This window comes from Mauremys mutica, chromosome 1 (genome assembly GCF_020497125.1).
Source record: "Mauremys mutica isolate MM-2020 ecotype Southern chromosome 1, ASM2049712v1, whole genome shotgun sequence".
NCBI lineage: Eukaryota > Metazoa > Chordata > Testudines > Geoemydidae > Mauremys > Mauremys mutica.
This window is the reverse complement of record NC_059072.1, coordinates 291,657,654-291,682,371: the sequence shown is the minus strand read 5'-3', so window position 1 is coordinate 291,682,371 and position 24,718 is coordinate 291,657,654. Positions and strand designations below refer to the sequence as shown.

Here is a 24,718-nt window from a genome sequence, read left to right as displayed (position 1 = left end):
ATCCCCCCAGTCTCTGCCCCGCAAAAAAAAAAAAAACAAGTGCTGACAAGGAAAAAATATAAGGCCCAAGGTAACAAAACTGAACCAACTACAATAGAATTTTGACAGTCTATACAAACTTACAAATAATTGTACAAATGATACAAAAACAAAGGTAATAATCACTGAATGTGCTAGAATTGTTTATTTTTCATTTTAGACACTGCTGCAGGTCCAAAGCAGTTGCCTCCATTAATCCCAAGAGCAAAATGTGGCCCTTTCCAGGTAGAGCTCTCTGACAAGAAGGAAAATACTATCTGTACGGTTCATAATTTTTTTCTACTGTACTCATATTAACGTTATTTGATAAGTAATTTTAAGTTGGTACTAGTATGACAATTCAATGTTACTAAATTGCTAATACCCCAATTTGATTGTTTTGTTTGAAGTTTTGGACTTCTAGAGTAAGGGAATATAGCATTTTTCCCTGCACATTTATTGATTTGGGGTCCCTAGTCTCTTTCTGGAACACGAGGTACAATATGTGATATTTCATGTCTGCATTTTCATTTCTTGTACAGTTCCATAGCAACCGAAATAGAACTCACCTGCTTTAGAGATAGAAGATTGCTTTCCTATTTTACTAAGATTAGGTGTTCCACTTGAGTTGAACAGTAGTGTGGATGAGTTACTAGTTAAAAGATATTTTCAGATCCTTAGGTTTTCACCTCTTTGTAAAGGAAGACCTCTGAGGTTGAGTAACCTTAGGTAAAATCCCGTAAGGTGTTAGGTTTGGGGCAGGGGGAACAAAGGGAAGAAGGAAAAGTAGATTACAACCGTATTTTAAACTAATAAATTACCATTAGGAATTCAGTTTTACTTACAACAGGATAGAGATAGTGGACATGTAAGATGTAGGAGAGGGAGAGAATAACATACACATGATGTTGATAATGATGATTCCCAGTTCCTATATAGCACTTTTCATTGGTAGAGCTCAAAGTGCTGTACAATAGAGGTCAGTATCATTATACCCATTTTAAAGAGGAGAGTTAAAAAAGCAGTATAATCCAAACACATTGATCAAATTTTCTAGAGGCCAAACCTACCTCTCCCTGAGGGGAAGTCTGCAAAATTGAGTGGGTGGAGAGATTTAAAGTTCCCCTCATGGAATTTTCATTAAATTGTTCCATAATGGGGGTGGAGTTTGCTGATCAACCCTCTCCCTCCCCCCCAAAAAATTGGATTTGGGGTTAATCCCAATTGATTCTGTGGAATGTGCAGTAGGTGCTGTGCCTCTATACTGACAATGGTACTCCCTGTCTCCCTGAATTTCGAGCAGGAAGGTTTGGGGAGGGAATGATTAATGTCTTCCATCCCTCTCCAAGCACCTCCTCCACATATGTAGATTTCAGACCCGGGGAGCACCCACTGTGGGATTTGTGTGTATTCAGGCATGTGGGGTGTGGGCATCCTTGAAACCAGCACAAGCTGCCCATCATCTGGCCAGGTAGAGATCCTCACATAGTTGGCCCTCTCTGTGTGCAACCAGAAAGTCATGATATGGCCCTAGAAATGTAATCTCCATCACAAAAGTCTCAATATGTTTCATGCAGAGACTTTTGAGTCACAAAAACCTTCTCTGTATCCCGATCAGATTGCACTGGGCACTTGGTTGAAATAGTTTTCCTGCTATTAGACATGGGCAGATATTCTTATTAAGCAAATACAACCCTAAGAAAATTTTCTTCTCCATCAACTTCCAGATTTCCATAGCTGGTAACAACAGTTCCCCTAAAGAAAAATCTCCAGCAGAGCTCTTAATTACAAGAACATGTGGAGAGGTGGAGAGGTAGGGTGGAACTTTTTCTAATGGAAAATTCTACCCTGCAGTGACCATGAGCCATTCTATTCCAAGCAGGGGGAAGAATTCTGCTCTTGTTTGTAAATTCTACTGAAGAGTGGAATTAAGCTTGTGGTTACTTTAAAGGAACATTAGTGTCATCAGTATTGAGTAGCTTATTTTTCCCCTCAGCATGTTCTGTTTACAAAAAAACATGCAAGTTTCATGACATCTCCACCCAGGAGCTTACTAAATACTATTAATAATAATTGCATTATATTAGAGCCTACAAACACACAGTGAAAGAAAGTCATCATCATCAAACACACATAATCTACTAAACCAGAGTGACAAGGGCTGATGGAGCCACACCTGGCATTATGTAGTGACAGAAAATTTATGCCGCCAAAGCTCTAAATAAACAAAACATACAAATGATGGAATGGGAAACAGAACATGGAGAAATGAAAGGAATTGCCTAATGTCTAACCCCAGGCAGGGGCGGCTCTAGGAATTTGGCCGCCTCAAGCAGGGCGGCATGCCGCAGGGGGCGCGCTGCTGGTCGCTGGTCCCGCGGCTCCGGGAGACCTCTTGCAGACGTGCCTGCGGAGGGTGCGCAGCTCCGGTGGATGCCTGCGGGAGGTCCACCCGAGACGCAGGACCCATGAACCCTCCGCAGTCATGCCTGCGGGAGGTCTGCTGGTCCCGCGGCTCCGGTGGACCTCCCGCAGGCATGACTGCGGAAGGTCCGCCGGAGCCGCCTGCCGCCCTGCTGGGAAAATGCCGCCCCAAGCGCGCACTTGGCGCGCTGGGGTCTGGAGCCGGCCCTGACCCCAGGTCAGTTGCAGAAATGAATCCAAGTTTCTTGTGTCTAAGTCAAATGCCCTATCTACAGGACCATGCTGCCTCGGTTGGTTCAGGAACTTCAGATAGGAATTTAAAAATTATAATCTATGGACATTTAATTTTATTTTTTCTAAGGAATGTTGATAAGATAAAGCTATTTTATTAAAAATCAACACCACACATTTTGTCACATGGGTAGAGTTTCACATTGTTGTGAAACACAAGTGTCAACATTTTGTGACAAGGACCCTTTTTTGATAACTTACACTCTAACCAACTCTACTCACTTTGTCCTGCCCTACATCTGCACCCCCTCTCCTCTGGCCTTTTACCTTGTCACCCTGCATATTGGAATTACTGCCTTCTAAAGCCTCTTTCTTCAGTTCACTGCTCAAAACCCTCCTCTTTCACTTTGCTTTTTGCTGTTGATCTCCATTCCTGTGCTATCTATTCTTCCCTTCTTGTCTTACTACCTCACTCACCATTTTATAATATCATAATTTATAAGCTTTGTATATATTATACTATAATTCACAATATTTGTATTTGTTTCAACACTGTTCCTTTATCTTTACGCTTTCCTTTGTCCTTTTCCAACATTTGTCTATTTTCAGTAATATCTTCAACAGGAGACCTTGTAATTTATTTCAACAAAGTACCATGCAACTTTATGGTGCTAGAGTATACAAATCATTAACAGCAGTAACCACTTTCCAGAAGTCGGAGGGTGCCAAGGACTAAGGCTTCAGACCTGTAAACACAAGAGTGCATGGGCGTGTCTTTATAAGAATTTGCAAGATAAGGGTCAAAATGTGCATATTTTTAATCAAACACACTTACAAATACTATTAATAGTTTAGAATTAACGGCCACATTTTGCCATTGGTTCAATGTGCATCACTCTGAGGAATTTCAGTAAGAGTGGCATAACTATAAATGAGAGGAAAATGTATCCCTTAAATACTCTCATTAATCACAACTTATGTATTAACATATATAGTAAATATTGTAATTTAAAGTCTGTTCTAACGCAATTAGGTGTTAATCGATATCACACATACTACTGGGATGAAACAGATTGAAGTTCAACAGCTTTTTTATTATGAATGCAGTATTTATATTGCTGGTCTTTATATTCAGTAATTGCAACTTAACCAAATTTAAAACTGGGCTTTTGACCTCGGATAGTTTTATCTCACAGTTTTACTCAAACTTTGAAGACACAAGGCAAGACTCTCTCTTGTTGATACAGATGGGATTCTATAATTGGTAGAGCGTTTATTCTGGTTTTAATGTAAACTTTTCATAGCAGCACAAACCCCCTACAGGATTTCAGTCTTCAATTCTATGGTTTCATATTAGGCAGATATTATTTTGAGTGATAGTTCCTTTTAACGTAAGGGGAATGCATACTTCTCTGGCTTTACTTTGTTTGTGGCAGGCCTTCAAAACTCCTACTGCTAAATCTGAATTAGGTATCTTTAGTATGCATGATGTTTAACATTTTCAGAAGCTGCACTTAAATCTACAGCCTAAAACTTTTAGTCTAGGAATGAACCCAGCACGTCAGGGTTTTACATAAATTTCTTTATCTTTAATTCCACTTGCCAAATGGCTGTTTAAGTGCAAAATGTACATAAGTGAACTGCACATAGATCCTACAGGATTAGTCTACTACATCTTAGTCCGAGAGTGGTCTCTTTCTTCCCCAGCTCTTCAGACTTTGAACTTTGAGGCTTGTATTAAAAATGAAGATGGAATAATGAGTTTTTAATTTTAAAGACATTAAATACCCTGAACAACCTGGTTCAGAATTGTACAGACCACAAAGGAGCTTAACAAATCCAAGATATTACAAAATCTAATTGTGTGTGCATGAGAGAGAGAGAGAAAGAGAGAGAGAGAGATCAATTTCTAAGAATATGTGCTCCTTATTTCAAACTGAATTTCTTCTGAAAGGTGCTAGGTGCTGACAGCAATGGAAAATGAAGCCCCACACAATAGCCTCTGCACTGCAAATGGTACTTCAAACTTTCATGTCCTACTTTTCCATGGTCTTTCCATCCTTATTCTGGAGGAGACATCTACCAAGGTGAGACAATAAAAATCTTCATTTTACTAGCATATGGTTAATCAGTATTTTTTCATGGTTGCCAGCCAAAGCATTGATCTTCCGCCAATATTATTCAAATTAATTGAATTGATTGCATCAGTGGAATGGTCCTACCTTTTTATTCCCTTATTCTTATTTCTAAAAAACCCTGGACTCTAGTTCCTTGTATAGTTATAAAAAATGCACAAACTACGTCCACATATAGCTACCAATAAGAACTCTATTGCTCCAATGTGCTCTTTAAGAGGCTATTCAAACTTCTGCCAGTCCAGCCCCATTTGTCTGACTGTGATTAATACTTATATTGTGAACCCACTGAACTAACTGCTATAAAAACCATTTGTGAGAGACAGTTCCTGCCCCATACTTTGTGAGTAGGTGGAATGGGAGTCACACAATCTCTCCCTATGCCTATATATATATATATATATAGTTGATTAAGGGGTAGATTATAGGCAGCAGAGGAGAAGGAGGGAGGCCAGGAGCCTTCATCTCCCCATTTCCTACTCTACATCCTGTGTCAGGGCTTGTCACTTCTGCATTGCAGAGATTGAAGAGGGGTAGCTAGAAATGGTAGTGAGCCTGTTCCAATTGTGTACCACCAAAGGCACATGTTTCCGCCCCAAGGGAGGGAGAAGGGTGGTGACGAGATCCCTTCTCTCAATCTATGCCAGCCTGCTGATCAGGTGTGGCATACTAGAGAAATAGGCAGTACCATGGCACAGCTTACATGTCCCCACCACAAGGCAGATTCCTAAACAGAGATTGTGACTAAATTGATTGTATGATTTGATTTGGCCCAAAATAATTGATGAAAAGCCAATTAAAGTAATAGCTTATAGCAACAGCAAACTGAATTAGACCAATGGCTCCTAAACTGTGGTCTGTGGGCTCACTGGTGGGCTCTGAGCTCTCAATGGTAGTGCATGGGGAACCGGCAGGTGACAGGCTGCCAGCTCTCTTCCTGGCTTTCAGCTCCTTTACAGCAGCTGCACAACAGGAGTATTATCTGACAGTGAATGGCAGCAGAAGTGGTCCATGCCATCATGAATGAGGCTGGTGATAGTACATGAGACAATCTCTACATAAATATGTGGCTCTCATGATAAAAACAAACAAACATGAGACCACATAACAACCCACTACCACATGGCTATGAATTGTGTACTAGTAGACAAGCCTAAAAATAGCATTTCTCAACAGCATGTATAGCATTTGTTCTGAAATGGGATTACAACATAGATCACACTAGCTGCCGTTCTCTTAAGGCAATAACTTAAGGCACACTGGGAAAGGAACATATTCTCAGCACTCAGGACTATTTTAATACTCATTTTACATGCAATTGCTGTCATCACAGCAACATATTTCCAGCTGTGAGAGAACACACAGCTTCCTGCAGTTTCTAATCCCAGGGCTATTTTGCAAAGCAGCCAGAAGGATGTGCTAGTGTAATGAGAAGGCTGGTAACTATCGCCTAGAGATATAACACTTCACGTCTGCTCTGTTCTTAGGCTCCAGTGGTCTGAAACAGGGATGATCTTGGGTTGGCTTCTAAATATCTCCCTCCCTAGACAGCAACATTACATTCACACAGGATAACTTAACTTGTAAGTTGCTAACAGAACCCCTGAGATCCTTTTAATTATATATAAAACTAACACACAGGGTCTATAAAACACTGCTAAGTCAATCAAGAGTGCTAACTATTTGAATTTAAAGTGAATGTGCTCATTGCTACATTACTAGTAAGCAGTGAGTGCATCACATTGGCAAAGCTGACCATCATATGGACAAATCTTCTCAGTGGACTGTGAAGATAAATTAACAGACTTGGTGCATTTAGAGGACCACTAGGGGTCATTTTTGTTGGGGAGGAGTGGGGATATGCCTGAAATAGATAAAGAAAAGGACACTATTTCAGCACTTTCCCCCCACAATAAGATACAAAAAATGTTTGTCTTGCTTGACATAATTTCCCTGTGGCATTGGGCCACCTCTGCACAGCCATCCATAATTCTTCTCCTGCTTGAAACAATCTCCAACCTGCCACTCTCATTAATGACTGAGATACCCCCTGATGGTGCTTAACATTTAATAGTGCTGGAGTTCCACGTTTGCCCAAACAACCTTTTCCATTTACCTTACCTCAAAGGCCTTCTAATTTTTCTTCAGAGACAGAAATCCTTTAAGCCCATTGTATCCTTAGGCTACAAATTTACTGAGATTTAGGTTTCCAATAAGAATGTTGAGATGAATGCCACCTTCTCATTTATGAATCAATTTTTGCCCATCGGCTTTTTCAGTGTTATTACTTTTTTATTTTATTTTGCACTCAAAGGGGAGAACCTCAGGAATATATTTTTTCAAACTGTTGAGAACCACAAGAGGACAAACTTAAAACTGTGCTGAAGGAAATGTGTGACACATGCCCCCCACGATATCCTCCACGCAAACATCTTACACACCATGTATTCACACATACAATCTCTCTTTTTCATCTGCAGCGCCCTAGTTGTGATCGTCAACAGTTCACCACAAAAGCAAATATGTTATTTATTAGCTTCATGTGTACTGTTTTTACGTTACGCTTGTAAGTGCTTAAAGAAGTATTCTTCTTATCTGTAATTCATGCAACACTATTCAGCTGACACCCTCATTTATCTTCAGCTGATAGCGTGTTTTTGGTTTAATGCAGACAATGTGGCAGTTAGCAAAACCTTGTAGCGAGGGAGGAACCGAGAAAACACATTTATTTGCTAGAACCAACTACAAATCTAATGTTGTGGAACCCCTCTTTCCCCCCATCCCCTCTTTCAGCTACATTTTCATCCAGATCAAATGATAAAAGAAATGGTTTATCTGACTAATTTTCAGCAATCATGGCTTGTGAAGGTCTTTTCCCACATTCAGATTCCATTTTATTTTAATTGTGTTTTGACTAGAACAGGGGTCATAGACTTTAAGGTCAGAAGGGACCATTATGATCATCTAATCTGACCTCCTGCACAATGCATTCCACAGAATCTCACCCATCCACTTCTCTAACAAACCCCTAACCTATGTCTGAGTTACTGAAGTCCTCAAATTGTGGTTTGAAGACCTCAAGCTGCAGAGAATCCTCCAGCAAGTGACCCGTGCCCCATGCTGCAGAGGAAGGTGAAAAACCTCCAGGGCCTCTGCCAATCTGCCCTGGAGGAAAATTCCTTCCTGACCCAAAATATGGTGATCAGTTAAACCCTGAGCATGTGGGCAAGACTCACCAGCCAGCACCCAGGAAATAATTCTCTATAGTAACTCAGATCCCAACCCATCTAACATCCCATCACAGACCACTGGGCATACTTACCTGCTGATAATGAAAGATCAATTGCTAAATTAATTGCCAAAATTAGGCTATCCCATCATACCATCCCCTCCATAAACTTATCAAGCTTAGTCTTAAAGCCAGATATGTCTTTTGCCCCCACTACTCCCCTTGGAAGGCTGTTCCAGAACTTCACTCCTCTAATGGTTAGAAACCTTCGTCTAATTTCAAGTCTAAACTTCCTAGTGTCCAGTTTATATCCATTTGTTCTTGTGTCCACATTGGTACTAAGCTTAAATAATTCCTCTCCCTCCCTGATATTAATCCCTCTGATATATTTATAAAGAGCAAGCATATCCCCCCTCAACCTTCTTTTGGTTAGGCTAAACAAGGCAAGTTCTTTCAATCTCCTTTCCTAAGACAGGGTTTTCATTCCTCGGATCATCCTAGTAGCCCTTCTCTGTACCTGTCCCAGTTTGAATTCATCCTTCTTAAACATGGGAGACCAGAACTGCACACAGTATTCCAGATGAGGTCTTACCAGTGCCTTATATAACGGTACTAACACCTCCTTACCTTTGCTGGAAATACCTCTCCTGATGCATCCTAAAACTGCATTAGCTTTCTTAATGTCCATATCACATTGGTGGCTCATAGTCATCCTGTGATCAACCAATACTCTGAGGTCCTTCTCCTCCTCTGTTACTTCCAACTGATGTGTCCCCAATTAATAACCAAAATTATTGTTATTAATCCCTAAATGAATGATCTTGCACTTTTCACTATTAAATTTCATCCTATTACTATTACTCCAGTTTACAAGGTCATCCAGATCTTCCTGTATGATATCCCGGTCCTTCTCTGTGTTAGCAATATCTCCCAGCTTTGTGTCATCCGCAAACTTTATTAGCACATTCCCGCTTTTTGTGCCAAGGTCAGTAATAAAAAGGTTAAATAAGACTGGTCCCAAAACCGATCCCTGAGGAACTCCACTAGTAACCTCCTTCCAGCCTGATAGTTCACCTTTCAGTACGACCCGTTGTAGTCTCCCCTTTAACCAGTTCCTTATCCACCTTTCAATTTTCATACTGATTCCCATCTTTTCCAATTTAACTAATAATTCCCCATGTGGAACCGTGTCAAATGCCTTACTGAAATTGAGGTAAATTAGATCCACTGCGTTTCCTTTGTCGAAAAAATCTGTTACCTTCTCAAAGGAGGAGATCAGGTTGGTTTGGCACAATCTACTTTTTGTAAAACCATGTTGTATTTTGTCCCAATTACCATTGACCTCAATGTACTTAACTACTTTCTCCTTCAAAATTTTTTCCAAGACCTTACATACTACAGATGTCAAACTAACAGGCCTATAGTTACGCGGATCACTTTTTTTCCCTTTCTTAAAAATAGGAACTATGTTAGCAATTCTCCAGTCGTACGGTACAACCCCTGAGTTTACTGATTCATTAAAAATTCTTGCTAATGGGCTTGCAATTTTATGTGCCAGTTCCTTTAATATTCTTGGATGAAGATTATCTGGGCCCTCCGATTTAGTCCCATTCAGCTGTTCGAGTTTGGCTTCTACCTCGGATGTGGTAATATCTACCTCCATATCCTCATTCCCATTTGTCATCCTTCCATTATCCCAAGCTCCTCATTAGCCTTATTAAAGACTGAGACAAAGTATTTCTTTAGATATTGGGCCATGCCTAGATTATCCTTAACCTCCGTTCCATCCTCAGTGTTTAGCAGTCCCACTTCTTCTTTCTTTGTTTTCTTCTTATTTATATGGCTATAGAACCTTTTACTATTGGTTTTAATTCCCTTTGCAAGGTCCAACTCTACCTGGCTTTTAGCCTGTCTCACTTCATCCCTACATGTTCTTACCTCAATAAGGTAGCTTCCCTTGCTAATCCCGCCCATCTTCCACTCCTTGTAGGCTTTCTGCTTTTTCTTAATCACCTCTCTGAGATGCTTGCTCATCTAGCTTGGTCTACAACTCCTGCCTATGAGTTTTTTCCCCTTTCTTGGGATGCAGGCTTCTGATAGTTTCTGCAACTTTGACTTGAAGTAATTCCAGGCCTCCTCCACCTTTAGATCCACAAGTTCTTCAGTCCAATCCACTTCCCTAACTCATTTCCTTAATTCTTTAAAGTTAGCCCTTTTGAAATAAAAAACCCTAGTCCCAGATCTATTTTTGTTTATCTTTCCACCTAGTTTGAACTGAATTAGCTCATGATCACTCAAACCAAAGTTGTCCCCTACAACTATTTCTTCTATGAGGTCCTCACTACTCACCAAAACCAAATCTAAAATGGCTTGTGAAGGTCTTTTCCCACATTCAGATTCTATTTTATTTTAATTGTGTTTTGACTAGAACAGGGGTCGGCAACCTCTGGCATGCAGCTCGCCAGGGTAAGCAACCTGGCGGGCCGGGCCAGTTTGTTTACCTGCCATGGTGGCAGATTTGGCTGATTGTGGCTCCCACTGGCCACGGTTCGCCGTCCCAGGCCAATGGGGGCAGCGGGAAGCAGCGGCCAGCACATCCCTCAACGCTTTCCACTGCCCCCATTGGCCTGGGATGGCGAACCGCGGCCAGTGGTAGTCGCGATCGGCCGAACCTGCCAATGTGGCAGGTAAACAAACTGGCCCGGGCCGCCAGGGTGCTTGCCTGGCGAGCCACGTGCCAGAGGTTGCCAACTCCTGGACTAGAATGTATACTGAACTTCACCTAAATTTCAGCAGGCTGAAGAGCTCTAATTATGAGCTTTAATTATGCGGTCCAGATCATATTAGGTCTAGACAAACCATAATCCAGTTAAAACTACTTGATGGAGGCCACATGTGGCGCCCAGTGTGCAGCTCAAATAAGGTGACCTCTGAGGAAGTCCATAAAGATGATAGGAGGGAAGCAATCATATATTCCAGACTGCTCCTGCAGAAGTCACCATGGTTGGAAGAGCACCCACAGTGGAGGGAATGGCAAGACTACCGGTCCCTCCACTGCTACACCTGGTAGGAGTACTAGCTCACTGAATCCTGTCCACCTCTGCAAACTGAACCATGTGAGTTCAGCTCCCATTAGCACTATCCATGTAAGGAAGCTGCAGTATTATTCCTGTTGACATCATGGAGAAAATAATCGAAATACGTCCATTTATATGTAATATCCAGAATACCCTTCCATCTCACTGGTATTCCATAGTAGCTGAAGTCTGAACTCTAGGGCCGCCGGCGGTGCGGGGGAGCAAGTGGGGCAATTTGCATCCAGGAGCGGCCCTGGACAGAGCTAAAGCGGTGTGGCTCGGGCGGGGCCTGAGCTCCTCCCACTCAGAGTCGCATGGTAAGGGGGCGGGGCTGCGAGCTCCAGTCCCGCCGGAGCCAGGCCGCTGCAGCGCTGTCAAGGGGCCAGGGCCACTCCTGGGGGCGGCGCGTTGAGGCTCTGGGAGAGGCGGGGGTAAGCAGCATGGCAGGGGGCCAGGGCTGGGGGGGGGTTGGATAAGGGACAGGGAGTCCTGGGGACAGTCAGGGCACAGGGAGGGGGCAGAGGTTTGGGGGGGGGTGGTCAGGGGATGGGGAACAGGGGGTTGGATCATGGACGTTCCAGGGATCTGTCAGGATTTGGCAGGGGAGTGGATAGGGGTTGGGGCAGTCAGGGGACAGGGAGCAGGGGGGATTGGTGGGGGGTGGGGTCCTGGGGTGGTCAGTTGGGGAAGTGTCTCGGGGGTGGTGGTGAGGGAACAAGGAGCAGGATGGGTTGGGGATTCTGAGGGAGGCAGTCAGGGGGCAGGAAGTGGATAGGGGGCAGGGCCAGGCTGTTTGGGGAGGTACAGCCTTCCCTACCCTAAAGCTCATTCAGCAGTTTGAGGCTTGCAGAGAGCTGTTTAACACAAAGAGCCAAGCTGTTATCTTTTCCAGCGGGGAGAGATCACATGAGAACAGCAATATCCTACACCACCTACCTCCTTCCCAATCCTACCAAGGGAGACTCCCCCTCCCCTGCATTCCTCGAGGCTCTAGAGGGGTTAATTCAGTGGTTCTCAAATTTTTGTACTGGTGATCCCTTTCACATGGCAAACCTCTGAGTGTGACCCCCCTTATAAATTAAAAACACTTTTTTAGTATATTTAATACTATTATAAATGCTGGAGGCAAGAAGTTTGGAGGTGGAGGTTGACAGCTTGCGACCCCCAGTAATAACCTCGTGACCCCCTGAGGGGTCCCGATGCCCAGTTTGAGAACCCCTGGGTTAATTTAATTTTAGCACCCTGTGTCCATTCACATGCATGTGCTATTTTGAGCATTTCAGTTTTCACAGCATAGGCTCATCCCAGATTCTGGAACAAGCTCAAATGCTCAGTTCATGGAGTATGTACATAAGCTATACTAAAGACAAACTCCCAGTAACCGTCTCCAGTTTGTGAGAGACCCCGTGAGCCAGTCTCTAGGAAACAGATATATTCATGGAGGTTAAGTCCATTAATGGCTATTAGCCAGGATGGGTAAGGAATGGTGTCCCTAGCCTCTGTTTGTCAGAGGGTGGAGATGGATGGCAGGAGAAAGATCACTTGATCATTACCTGTTAGGTTCACTCCCTCTGGGGCACTTGGCATTGGCCACTGTCAGTAGACAGGATACTGGGCTGGATGGACCTTTGGTCTGACCCGGTACGGCCGTTCTTATGTTCTTATGTTCTAAGCTAAATTAACCCAAAGTTATGGAGACAGATATGATTCAAGAAAGCCAACAGGGTATCAGAAACCTGGAGAAATCTCTGACTGGATGGGCTCAGGCGTTTGGTCACAAGCTGAGGTGGTTCAAAAGTTTTGGATTTTTTTTTAGCAGAATTTTTTTAATTGTTTCTTTAAACAAATACAGCAAGCAGCAAATATTTGACCAAACACTTCTGAAACCCCAAACCATGTTCAGGGTTTTGGCAGACTAATTTCAGCTTTTCAATTAAAATACCGCAACAAATTTTGAAGGAAAGCAGACATTGTCTGTGATTTTTTTCTACTTTTTAAAAACCCTTAGTTTTCGATCCAAAAAAAGTTTTGATGGAAAATATTTGTCCAACTCTTTTAATGAGCTTTAGTGCCTTTTAGCACTAGCTGATGCTGAGAACCAGCGATACCTTCTAAAGGTGACTTGAAAAAAAGTTCGCAAAATTGGGTTTGTGCTGAGATGCGGAATGTTTTTAAATGTTTATTTTTCCTGGGGCTGCCCAGGGGGCTTGCAGGGGAAAGTGGGGCAATTTGCCTCGGGCCCCGCAGGGGCCCCCACGAGAGTATAGTATTCTATAGTACTGCAACTTTTTTTTATGGAAGGGGCCCCTGAAATTGCTTTGCCCAGGCCCCCTGAATCCTCTGGGTGGCACTGCCTCCTTGTAGTGTGGGGCCCAAAACTGGACACAGTACTCCAGATGAGGCTTCACCAATGCCGAATAGAGGGGAATAATCACGTCCCTCAATCTGCTGGCAATGCCCCTACTTATACAGCCCCAAATGCCGTTAGCCTTCTTGACAACAAGGGCACACTGTTGGCTCATATCCAGCTTCTTGTCCACTGGAACCCCTAGTTATTTTCTGCAGAACTGTTGCATTGCCACTCTGTTCCTAGTCTGTAGGAGTGCATGGAATTCTTCCATCCTAAGTGCAGGAATCTGTACTTGTCCTTGTCGAACCTCATTAGATTTATTTTGGCCCAATCCTCTAATTTGTCTAGGTCCCTCTGTAGCCTATCCCTACTCTCCAGCGTATCTACCACGCCTCTCAGTTTAGTGTCATCTGCAAACTTGCTGAGGGTAGAATCCACGCCATCCTCCAGATAATTAATCAAGATATTGAACAAAACTGGCCCCAGGACTGACTCTTGGAGCACTCCACTTGCTACCGGCTGCTAACTAGACCTGGAGCCATTGATCACTACCCGTTGAGCCCGACAATCTAGGCAGCTTTCTATCCACCTTCAGTCCATTCATCCAGTCCATACTTCTTTAACTTGCTGGCAAGAATACTGTGGTATACAGTATCAAAAGCATTGCTAAAGTAAGAAATAACATTTCCCCTCATCCATAGACCCAGTTATCTCCCCACAGAAGACAATTAGGTTAGTCAGGCATGACTTGCCCTTGGTGAATCCATGCTGACTGTTCCTGATCACTTTCCTCTCCTCTAAGTGCTTCAAAATCGATTCCTTGAGGACCTGAATCCGGCCCCATGGACTTATGCTCATTCAGCTTTTCTAAATACTGCCCAGTGCAGTATTTGGGAGCTGACCTTGTTCGTGAAGACAGAGGCAAAAAAAGCATTGAGTACATTAACTTTCGATAAAGTCTTGTTTCTCCTGAACACAATAGGAATCAAACAACAGGAGGCAGTTTCTTTGCTCAGTTCCAAGCCTCTTTCCAGCCAGTAGTCTGCCACAAAATCTCTCCTTCTTGTGTCTCCCTCAGGGCCACATTACTGCTTCTGTCTGCATCTACCCACAAACACTCATAACTCCACTAAATACCACCCAGTCACCTGCATATGCATTCATCCCTCCACCCAGATAGCTCTGCTTCTCACTGGTCTTATATTTGTTTTGGGAGGTGGCTCCTATTACTTCAGCTATCTTACTCTAAAAAGGAGCTTAACTGCACTTTACATTGATCACCAGCAACAGCAAGGTTAAACTCAACCTCCATCATACCATTTAATTGGATTTCTGCCCTTGTTTTGAAGTGGCAGGTGTTAGTCAGGATATCATCTTGAAAGGCAACACAGCTGGTGTTCATATGGAAATATAGGGAGTCAAAAAGTCAAACAATATTTGTACTGTTCTCTTATTACCCTGTTTAACATGGCAATTTTTTCACTTGTGTGTATTGAAAGTAAAAGTGGCAATTCCTCTAGAAAACCATATATGCAGCAAACAAGGATTTCATCAGCTGTCCAAGAAAGGTCAGGTGAAGTCAACACTTGAAGGAAACAATAATAAGAAAAATAAAAGGTGCAACAGGAAGTGATACTTGTGAAACAGAAGGTTAGTATTCTTCCCTTTGATTCACTATGGGATCAAACCTCCAGCAATGTTTTAAGAGGCATGTGGTATGGGTTCTGCTCTCTCTTGGAGAGGATGTGATACTGCTCTCAAAATGGCCTGTAGTCATCTAAAATTCCATAGCACTTTCCATAAATTTCTTAGCTAAATTCTCCAAGACAGCAAGTACTACTCTCACAAACAGCTATTTGTCATAGTTTAGTATATTTCTGACCAACTCTAGAGGGTCACATTACCATTACTACCTTTAGTAAAATTATATTTGGGCAGAATGGGTCTGGATTGGAATATCATAGAATCATAGAATCTCAGGGTTGGAAGGGACCTCAGGAGGTCATCTAGTCCAACCCCCTGCTCAAAGCAGGACCAAACCCAACTAAATCATCCCAGCCAGGGCTTTGTCAAGCCTGACCTTAAAAACCTCTAAGGAAGGAGATTCCACTACCTCCCTAGGTAACCCATTCCAGTTCTTCACCACCCTATTAGTGAAAAAGTTTTTCCTAATATCCAACCTAAACCTCCCCCTCTGCAACTTGAGACCATTACTCCTTGTTCTGTCATCTTCTACCACTGAGAACAGTCTAGATCCATCCTCTTTGGAACCCCCTTTCAGGTAGTTGAAAGCAGCTATCAAATCCCCCCTCATTCTTCTCTTCTGCAGACTAAACAATCCCAGTTCACTCAGCCTCTCCTCAGAAGTCATGTGCTCCAGCCCCCTAATCATTTTTGTTGCCCTCCGCTGGACTCTCTCCAATTTATCCACATCCTTCTTGTAGTGTGGGGCCCAAAACTGGACACAGTACTCCAAATGAGGCCTCACCAGTGCTGAGTAGAGGGGAATGATCACGTCCCTTGATCTGCTGGAAATGCCCCTACTTATACAACCCAAAATGCCATTAGCCTTCTTGGCAACAAGGGCACACTGTTGACTCATATTCAGCTTTTCGTCCACCGTAACCCCTAGGTCCTTTTCTGCAGAACTGCTGCCCAGCCATTCGGTCCCTAGTCTGTAGCAGTGCATGGGATTCTTCCGTCCTAAGTGCAGGACTCTGCACTTGTCCTTGTTGAACCTCATCATATTTCTTTTGTCCCAATCCTCTAATTTGTCTAGGTCCCTCTGTATCCTAGCCCTACCCTCCAGCGTATCAACCACTCCTCCCAGTTTAGTGTCATCTGCAAACTTGCTAAGGGTGCAGTCCACACCATCCTCCAGATCGTTAATGAAGATATTGAATAAAACCGGCCCCAGCACCGACCCTTGGGGCACTCCACTTGATACCGGCTGCCAACTAGACATGGAACCATTGATCACTACCCGTTGAGCCCGACCATCTAGCCAGTTTTCTATCCACCTTACCGTCCATTCATCCAGCCCAGACTTCTTTAACTTGCTGGCAAGAATACTGTGGGAGACTGTATCAAAAGCTTTGCTAAAGTCCAGAAATAGTACATCCATTGCTTTCCCCTCATCCATAGAGCCGGTTATCTTGTCATAGAAGGCAATTAGGTTAGTCAGGCATGACTTGCCCTTGGTGAATCCATGCTGACTGTTCCTGATCACTTTCCCCTCCTTTAAGTGGTTCAGGATTGATTCCTTGAGGACCTGTTCCATGATTTTTCCAGGGACTGAGGTGAGACTGACTGGCCTGTAGTTCCCTGGATCTTCCTTCTTCCCTTTTTTAAAGATGGGCACTACATTAGCTTTTTTCCAGTCATCCGGGACCTCCCCCGATCGCCATGATTTTTCAAAGATAATGGCCAATGGCTCTGCAATCTCATCGGCCAACTCCTTTAGCACCCTCGGATGCAGCGCATCCGGCCCCATGGACTTGTGCTCGTCCAGCTTTCCTAAATAGCCCCGAACTACTACTTTCTCCACAGAGAGCTGGTCACCTCCTCCCCATACCGTGCTGCAGAGTGCAGCTGTCTGGGAGCTGACCTTGTCTGTGAAGACAGAGGCAAAAAAAGCATTGAGTACACTAGCTTTCTCCACATCCTCTGTCACTAGGTTCCCTCCCTCATTCAGCAAGGGGCCCACACTTTCCTTGACTTTCTTCCTGTTGCTAACATACCTAAAGAAACCCTTCTTGTTACTCCTAACATCTCCGGCTAGCTGCAACTCCAAGTGTGATTTGGCCTTCCTGATTTCACACCTGCATGCCTGAACAATACTTTTATACTCCTCCCTGGTTATTTGTCCAATCTTCCACTTCTTGTAAGCTGTTCTTTTGTGTATCCATTCTACACAACCTAAATTAGGGGTACCATAAGAAAATGTGGACCTGGGAAGGGGTTATTATAGTCAATGAGGCCTACAAATTAATGGGTTTTGAACAATTTTATAAACTCTAGCATCCTGATCTAAAATCATGGTTAACAGACAAAAATCCTAGAGTTGTAACCACAGCTGGGAAACTGGAAGAGTATACTGTTCATAGTTGTCCTGGTTTTGAAAGGCAACCTAATAGAGATGGAATGGAATCAAAGGACAGGGAATGAGGACCAAACCTGGTCACAGGGAAATCACCTCTCAGATGCCTCAGGACGGGTGGGGAAAACTGGTGCTCCAACTGTGGCCAGTGGGGTCACTTTGCTTGGAATTACCCACTCAGGCTCACCTCCGTGCTGGAAAGGCCAGCTGCACCCCAGCCTTACAAAGTTAATTGAGTGATTGAGTCTCTGGAGAGGAAGTCACACACCAGTCCATTGATTACATATAATGTTCATGCTCTAAGCCTGGGTGCTGATCCATCTGATCCCCAATGGGCATGGAAGGTGATAGCTAATGGTGAGACATTCACTTGGTGGAGAGACACTGGGCTATAAGACTATCAATAAATCCCATGTAATGAAACCCCATCAAATGCTCCAGGGTATGAAATCTGCGTTAAAGTTCCTAGCGTAAAAGCCTTCACTCTACCTACAGCACAGATTTCTACACAGACCAAGGTAAATGTGTTGGCAGACACACAGGCAGTGGCTTTAGGTGGACTGACTTGCTAAGTATATCACAGTATAAGGCAGGGAGTTGTGCAGCCTTAAAATCCAGTCAGGCAGGAGAGAGACACAGGTCTCCACCCAGAGAGCTCAAGGCTGGGAGACAGAAATCTTAAGTGGTGCCTTCAAGGGCCCATGACAAGCGTGGGGTGGGGAATACAGCTGCAGTTACCCCGAAACTATGACTCCTTTCAGAAAGAATTCCAGACTACAACAGAACTCCTTCTTCATTAACAAAACATATGACGTAGACATGGGCCTGGGGAGTTTATGAAGCAATCTTAAAATTCCCGGTAGTTCTTGGTCTTCTAGCAGTCCTAGGACATTGTCAATATAGATGTCACATTAAGCCAAACTGATTTGTTAGCAAGTGTCTTAGTTGTAAATACTGCCACTAGGCTAGGTAGCTTTAGCCTTAGAAAAGGAACAAAGCCCCATCATGGACTAATTAGGGAATCCATATGATGCAAAATAGTTTTTGTTCCCAATTTGCAAGTCTGGTTTCCCCATATAGGTGCATTGTTCCAACGATGATATTGGTACCTCTTAGCTGAGACCCTTCATTTATCCATAACTGTAGATACTTTATTTTTCTCCATCAAACAAAAGGAGGAAACAAGGAGACAGCCAGGGGGAATTGAGTGCCACAATACACATTCAGTGTCCATCCAGTGTTGTCAGACTGGTTTCAGCATGTTATCTGTGACATAATAAAAGCATCATAGTAATTTTGTAGGTCTGGGAGCCTAACACCTCCTCCCTTCTATAGGGAATTGGAGAGTTTTAAATCTTACTTGTGGGTGATGACCACAGCCTATCTGGAAGGCTTTAATAATGCTATTAGATTTTACAAAATAAGACAGAGGGACATACACAGACCTCTTAGAATATAGAGGAGCCTATGCAGCATATTCATTTTTATTAAGTTAATCCTTCACCACAGGTTCAGAGAGAGAGAGATTGAGGGAGAGAGAGAGAATATACCAGGATGTTTGTATCACTAACTATTTTTGTAAACGCAGCAAAGAGTCCTGTGGCACCTTATAGACTAACAGACGTATTGGAGCATGAGTTTTCGTGGGTGAACACCCACTTTGTCATATTCACCCACGAAAGCTCATGCTCCAATACATGTGTTAGTCTATAAGGTGCCGCAGGACTCCGCTGCTTTTACAGATCCAGGCTAACATGGCTACCCCTCTGATACTTAACTATTTTTGAGAGCACATGATCTAAACTTATCTTCACTAGTTTGCTAATATTTCTTGGTACTTTTATACCTAGGTACTTAACTTGCATCAGTTTGCCTATGAAATTCCACTGAGAGAAAGTCCTTCTGGATGATGACTGGGAGATTTCCAATAGTTGTTCCCAAATTTATTTTGCACCCACACATTGATCAGAATTTTTGAATTAGTGATTAGCTGGAATCATGGTTTCTGGCTTGGATATATACAAAAGGACATTGTCTGCATATAACATCAATTTATGCTCATTGGTATTGTCAGAGCCTCAAGAACCAAAATAAAACAAAAACAAAAACAAAAAAACCCAACACTGTTTGTTGTCGCTGTTCTGCTCAGGAATACTGCTTACAATTAACATACAATTTAAGTCAGGTATACAGGCAAATCTGTTTCTATTCCAAAGCCAAACAGACTGTCTGGTTGAACCAAGGTTAAGTACACTTTATTGTAAGTTTTATTTAAAAAAATAAAAGAAAACCTGACAAAATGCTTTGAGACTGCAGGTATTTGACTATTGTAATAGGAAAAGGAGCAGGATTTGTTAGAAGAAAAAAATGAAACAAAACAAAATGAAATAAAAAAGCCAGTAGATGACCAACTTCCACATAACAGAACACAAAAAGGATATTTTAAAAGAATAAAAAAAATCAACACAGCTAGGCTACTTCTTTAACTCTTTCTAGTTCTAGGCATGATTTAATACTATTTTAACTTTCCTTTATGCATTCCCCCCCCTCCCATTTTTCTCTCCCCTAAAAAAGATCCTTAGCAAAAATGACAAATCATGACAACCACATTTGTATTCTGTACTATTCATGCCTGCTTAGCAGACTGATATATGGGAAGGGCTTACGCTAAGCTTTGGCTAAGAAATTCCCGAAGTCAGCATAAGAGGTTCTTTAAAGGCATGTAAAGCTTCAACTCTGGGGTGGGAGGGGTGTCTAACGAGATTGGTATGTCTATTACAAAGATCCTTAGAGCTCACAAGCAGCCTGGAAAGCAGAGATTCCCGACCAGGGTCTTTTTGGAGGTGGTGCATGAGGGGAGAGGTATACATTCCATAAGCTTTGGAAAGTAGGAAGGCACCTTTCAGTCTCAGTAGGTGAAATAAGAATCCATTTGAAAAGATTCCTAGTGTAACTCCATGGATTTTAATGTACTTACACGAAGGATTAATTTGACACATTTTGTCCTACATGTGGATTTTCTTGGGCAAAGATGCTGGGTACAAGTGATAAAAGAAATTTGGCCCTCAGCAGAGCATTCTCCTGAGTAAGGCTTATGTCACACAAGGAAAACAAAAAAACAAAACCAAAAAACTTGAGGGTATTGGGGTTTGTATTTGGGGAATGGTGCTTGCTTAATAAATACCAGGAAAAGACATTTTCAAAGGTTATCTGAATTTATGTTAAATAGTTGACTGTTCAACCAAGTGAGAAACAGCTCCAAAAGGATGAAATAATAATGCACTAGGGACAATAGAGCCACACACTATTTAGCAAAGAATGAGGCTCTCTATAAAGAACACATAAGCAGTGTCTCTTATGGTACTTTGGGAAAATGATTGCAAGCCAAGCCTAGTGAAACATTAAACTATTCAGTGACAGCTGTTTGCAGCTCATCCGTTTAAACTGAACAGAGCTCTATTTCAGTGTGGTACGTCTCCCCCCGCAAGCCTTTTCTTCAGACAGGTATGCAATGAAAACATGCTCAATTGGAAACATATTAGAATTCTATTGTAAGCAACTGTTTTGTTTAGAAAAGTGCATTCCAATATAACTTAATTAAATCTTAACTTGGAATTTTCTGAAATGCATTTGCAGGTTTAGAAATAAACTACCGGTACTTAATATACAGAATGAATTTAAGTAGTTTCCAGACAAAGTCTTAATAATGATAATTTATTTTAGACGGGGGGGGGGGGAACATCTATGATGCCTCTTTTTTCCTCCCCTTCCTCTCCCCCTGGCCCATCCACAACAAAACTATATTCTTTTAACCTATTTGTTGCCCCTCTGAAGTTAATGAAAGATTTCTCATGCAGTTATGCACTTAAGATAATGCCACTATGATATACAAATCAACCAATCGGGACACACTTCATGTAGCTTTTGGCCTTCTAATATCTTCATTTCATATGTTTGCAAAGCAGGATTTTTATTTATTTATAATTCCTATTGTTTTTTCAAGAACTGGAAAAATCCATCCTAGAGAAATAAATGTTAAAAATGTGGAGGGTACTTTTAAAGCAATGGTAGAGTACAGAATTGTGCAAAACTGGATATTTCACTTTACAAGGATTTCCTGCTAACTTCAGTAGTTTGTTTCCGTTTGCAGGGATTTGCACTGCTTAGGTTTCAGATATGAACAAATGCTCAATATAAAACAACTCAGCTGTTGTCAGAGCGGTACCGGTATGGTGCTCTGCTTTCTTTTTGTTGATATCACTTGGCTGCGTGCGTGAGTTTCCTCTGTGTGCTGCCCCAGCTCTGCAGATAGCTGACACAGCAGACCCGACAAGAACCCCCAATAACCACAGAGTCCAGTAAGATGCAAAGCCACATCAGCTAGGTTTATTGCGACCTCGGACACCCGTGCAGGGTCCCCGTAGATTACTTAGTCTACCGGGCGTACTGCGAGAGAGTGCCTCTTGGCAATGGACCCGGCTCAGTGGCGGGACTTTCCACTCCCCCTTCGGCCAGACAAAGACTCCGCCTCAGGAGTGCATTCTTATACACAGATACAAACAAGTTACACATCACACCTGACGTTTTGAGGTACAACCTCTCTACGTAGCAAGTTACAACCCTTCTACGTATTAAGGTACCGCCTTCTACCTTGTACATGTTGGTTCGAACAAAACAACTCTATCCATCATTTTACCCTTTTGCCCCTGTCATTGGGATGGGTCGGCCTGTCCTCCTGTTATCTATGAAATGTTTCAGTATAGTGTGTTCTAGTGCTATGTTTATGCTAGGTGAATATAGGTTTATGCAGCATCAGCCCTTTTCGTGCCAGCTTCTGTGAGCAGGGCCTACCTCTGGCTCACAGCTTAACTTTGCTTTATGTTAGCAAAGTCTTGACCATTACTTTAGTTCAGGCCTCAGGCCTCATACTGGGCCTTTATTAGGGCCTGCACTTACTACATCAGCCAAAACCCATAGAGTTTTGTCTATATTTCTCCGAAATATCCCTCTCAGACACCTGAGACATGGTCAGTCCAAAGGCTTAGAAACCCTGGTGGACCTGGCCTGATATTGGGGTTTATGACAACATGTATTTGCGTTGTTTCAGATAGCTACACATGATTTGCAAAACTCTTCCTTTCTTGTGTGCACATCACTCTCACCTAACCTTAAAGGTCAGAATTGTTCTCTGGGATCTAAATTTAAGATATTTATTATTGCTGATCGAGATCCAGAATTTCTGTTCTGTGGGAGATTCCAACTTTGGGGGGTGTGGAGTTCTGAATCTGAATAAAAAGTTGAAATTTTGATTTTTTTACCTATAAGAGAAATAGTCTAAAAATCTGATTCATTTTAAGCTTTATTACTTTGATTCATTTTGTTTTTACTTTTACGATGTACTAAAACATTATAATATATATATATATATATATATATACACACACACCTAATATTAGTTATAATACTAAAATATTTAATCTAAAAGTCAAAACAAAATGAATCAAAATGTTTCAGAATTGTCATAACAAAATGTTTCAATGTCTTCCCATCAAAGCTTGTCAAAATGAACATGTTCCTGCAGAAGATTTCTATTTCGATAAAACTGGATTTTTTCATACAAATTGTTCCATCACAAGTTTTGTGACCAGCTATAATACATGTATATAAAAAGAATAAAATAAAAGGAATCGTTCCAACAGGCCCTCATGATTGTAATGATCTCCCTGTGGTTATCACGGAGGCACGAATAAGTAGGAAAGGGAGGAGGCAGTGGGTGGAGAGGGAACTCTCCTGTTGTATGATGATTGTATGTTGGATTACCATAGCATCTGGGAACACCAGTCATGGACCGGGAGCCCATTGGTCTAGGCACTGTACAAACACAGAACAAAAAGATGGTGCCTGCCTCAAAGAGCTTATAATCTAAGTATAACACCCCATCCTACAACTGGGAGGTCATCATTCTGGAAGAGTGGTAAAGCTAGTGATAAGGAAGAAAATCATTCACAATCTCAGGACCTCGGCACAGGATTATACAGTAATAAATCATCTACTCGGTTGCAGTGTAGTCCCCACATTTGACATTCCTTAATGTACCCCAGAATTTCAGAGTACCGCAGTCAACCATATTTTATGTTCAACCATGGCCAGCTGAAACATCACATAACTACAAATAGTTTTAGGATCCTGAGAGGAAAGGCCGTGCAACTGCATGTTTGCAGTTTTGCTAACAGAATGGGAGGTTGGGGCACTGAGTTAAGGTTCCATAAAAATAGAAGGAATGTTTGGGCAGCCTTGGTATTAGGTGCTTCTGACATGTAAGTTTTATTGACTAGAAATGCTTTGCTGATAAGGCGAATAGTGAATTGTTATTGCCTGTTGCTAGGGAAATTGTTAGCCTACTAGGGGCTATTATGAGTTATGTGCTTTGTTCGGATAAAATTTATAAATATAGTTAGAAAGTGTGCTTTGGAGCAGTCCAACCAAATTTTCTTTGGGCATGGATCTGACATCTAACTTCTTCAGCAGCAAGGGGGAAGCAGGATAGCCTGGCTGCTAATTCCTTGAAACCATCTTAACTTTGGTAAATATAAAAAGTTTAACATGCTCTGAACCTACTGCTACAGCGTGTGTGTGTGTGTGTGTGTGTGTGTGTGTGTGTGTGTGTGTGTGTGTGTGTACACTTTAGTAAAAGTACATTAGTTTGTATCAATCATATATCAGAACAGGAACTGCGTTCCCATTGATTTATTCCTGACACCGCCTAGAGAAAAACAGTTAAGTTACCACTGCTTTGGGTTCTAAAAACCCTGGGTAACAGCAGAAGGAAGAAAACTGTATTCAGGCCTAACATGATTGCATTCTAGTAAACGTCAGAGCTTTGCTCTAAGCTCTTGTTGTTTTTGATGGGAAATCAGAGAGGTTTCTCCTTCCAGGTGTTCAGCTGTACAAGGAAGAAAGACCAGCACCCAAATATTCTGTCAGAGGCTGCTCTGACCAGATCTACAGGCTGTACCTGCATGAGTCATCTGAGGAGCAGGGAGCTATTGCTCAAAGGTAGTTTGGAAGGGGGAGAATTGTTAGTCTGTCTATGCAGTGTGAGAAGGAGCTGGTCTGAGGAGGTAAGTGTGCTAATGGAATTTTTTGGGAATGGGT

General features: G+C 42.4%; 1 protein-coding gene and 1 long non-coding RNA gene across 4 annotated transcripts in view; one reads left to right on the top strand and one right to left on the bottom strand.

Moving 5' to 3' along the window:
• PCDH9 (protocadherin 9) overlaps positions 1-24,718 on the bottom strand; it is a 904,685-nt gene that overhangs the window by 282,381 nt on the left and 597,586 nt on the right. The gene's annotated exons all lie outside the window — the stretch shown is intronic.
• LOC123367556 lies at positions 198-24,628 on the top strand. The gene is made up of 3 exons (XR_006578524.1): positions 198-298; positions 4,628-4,760; positions 24,499-24,628. It is a non-coding gene; the product is annotated as an uncharacterized LOC123367556 (long non-coding RNA).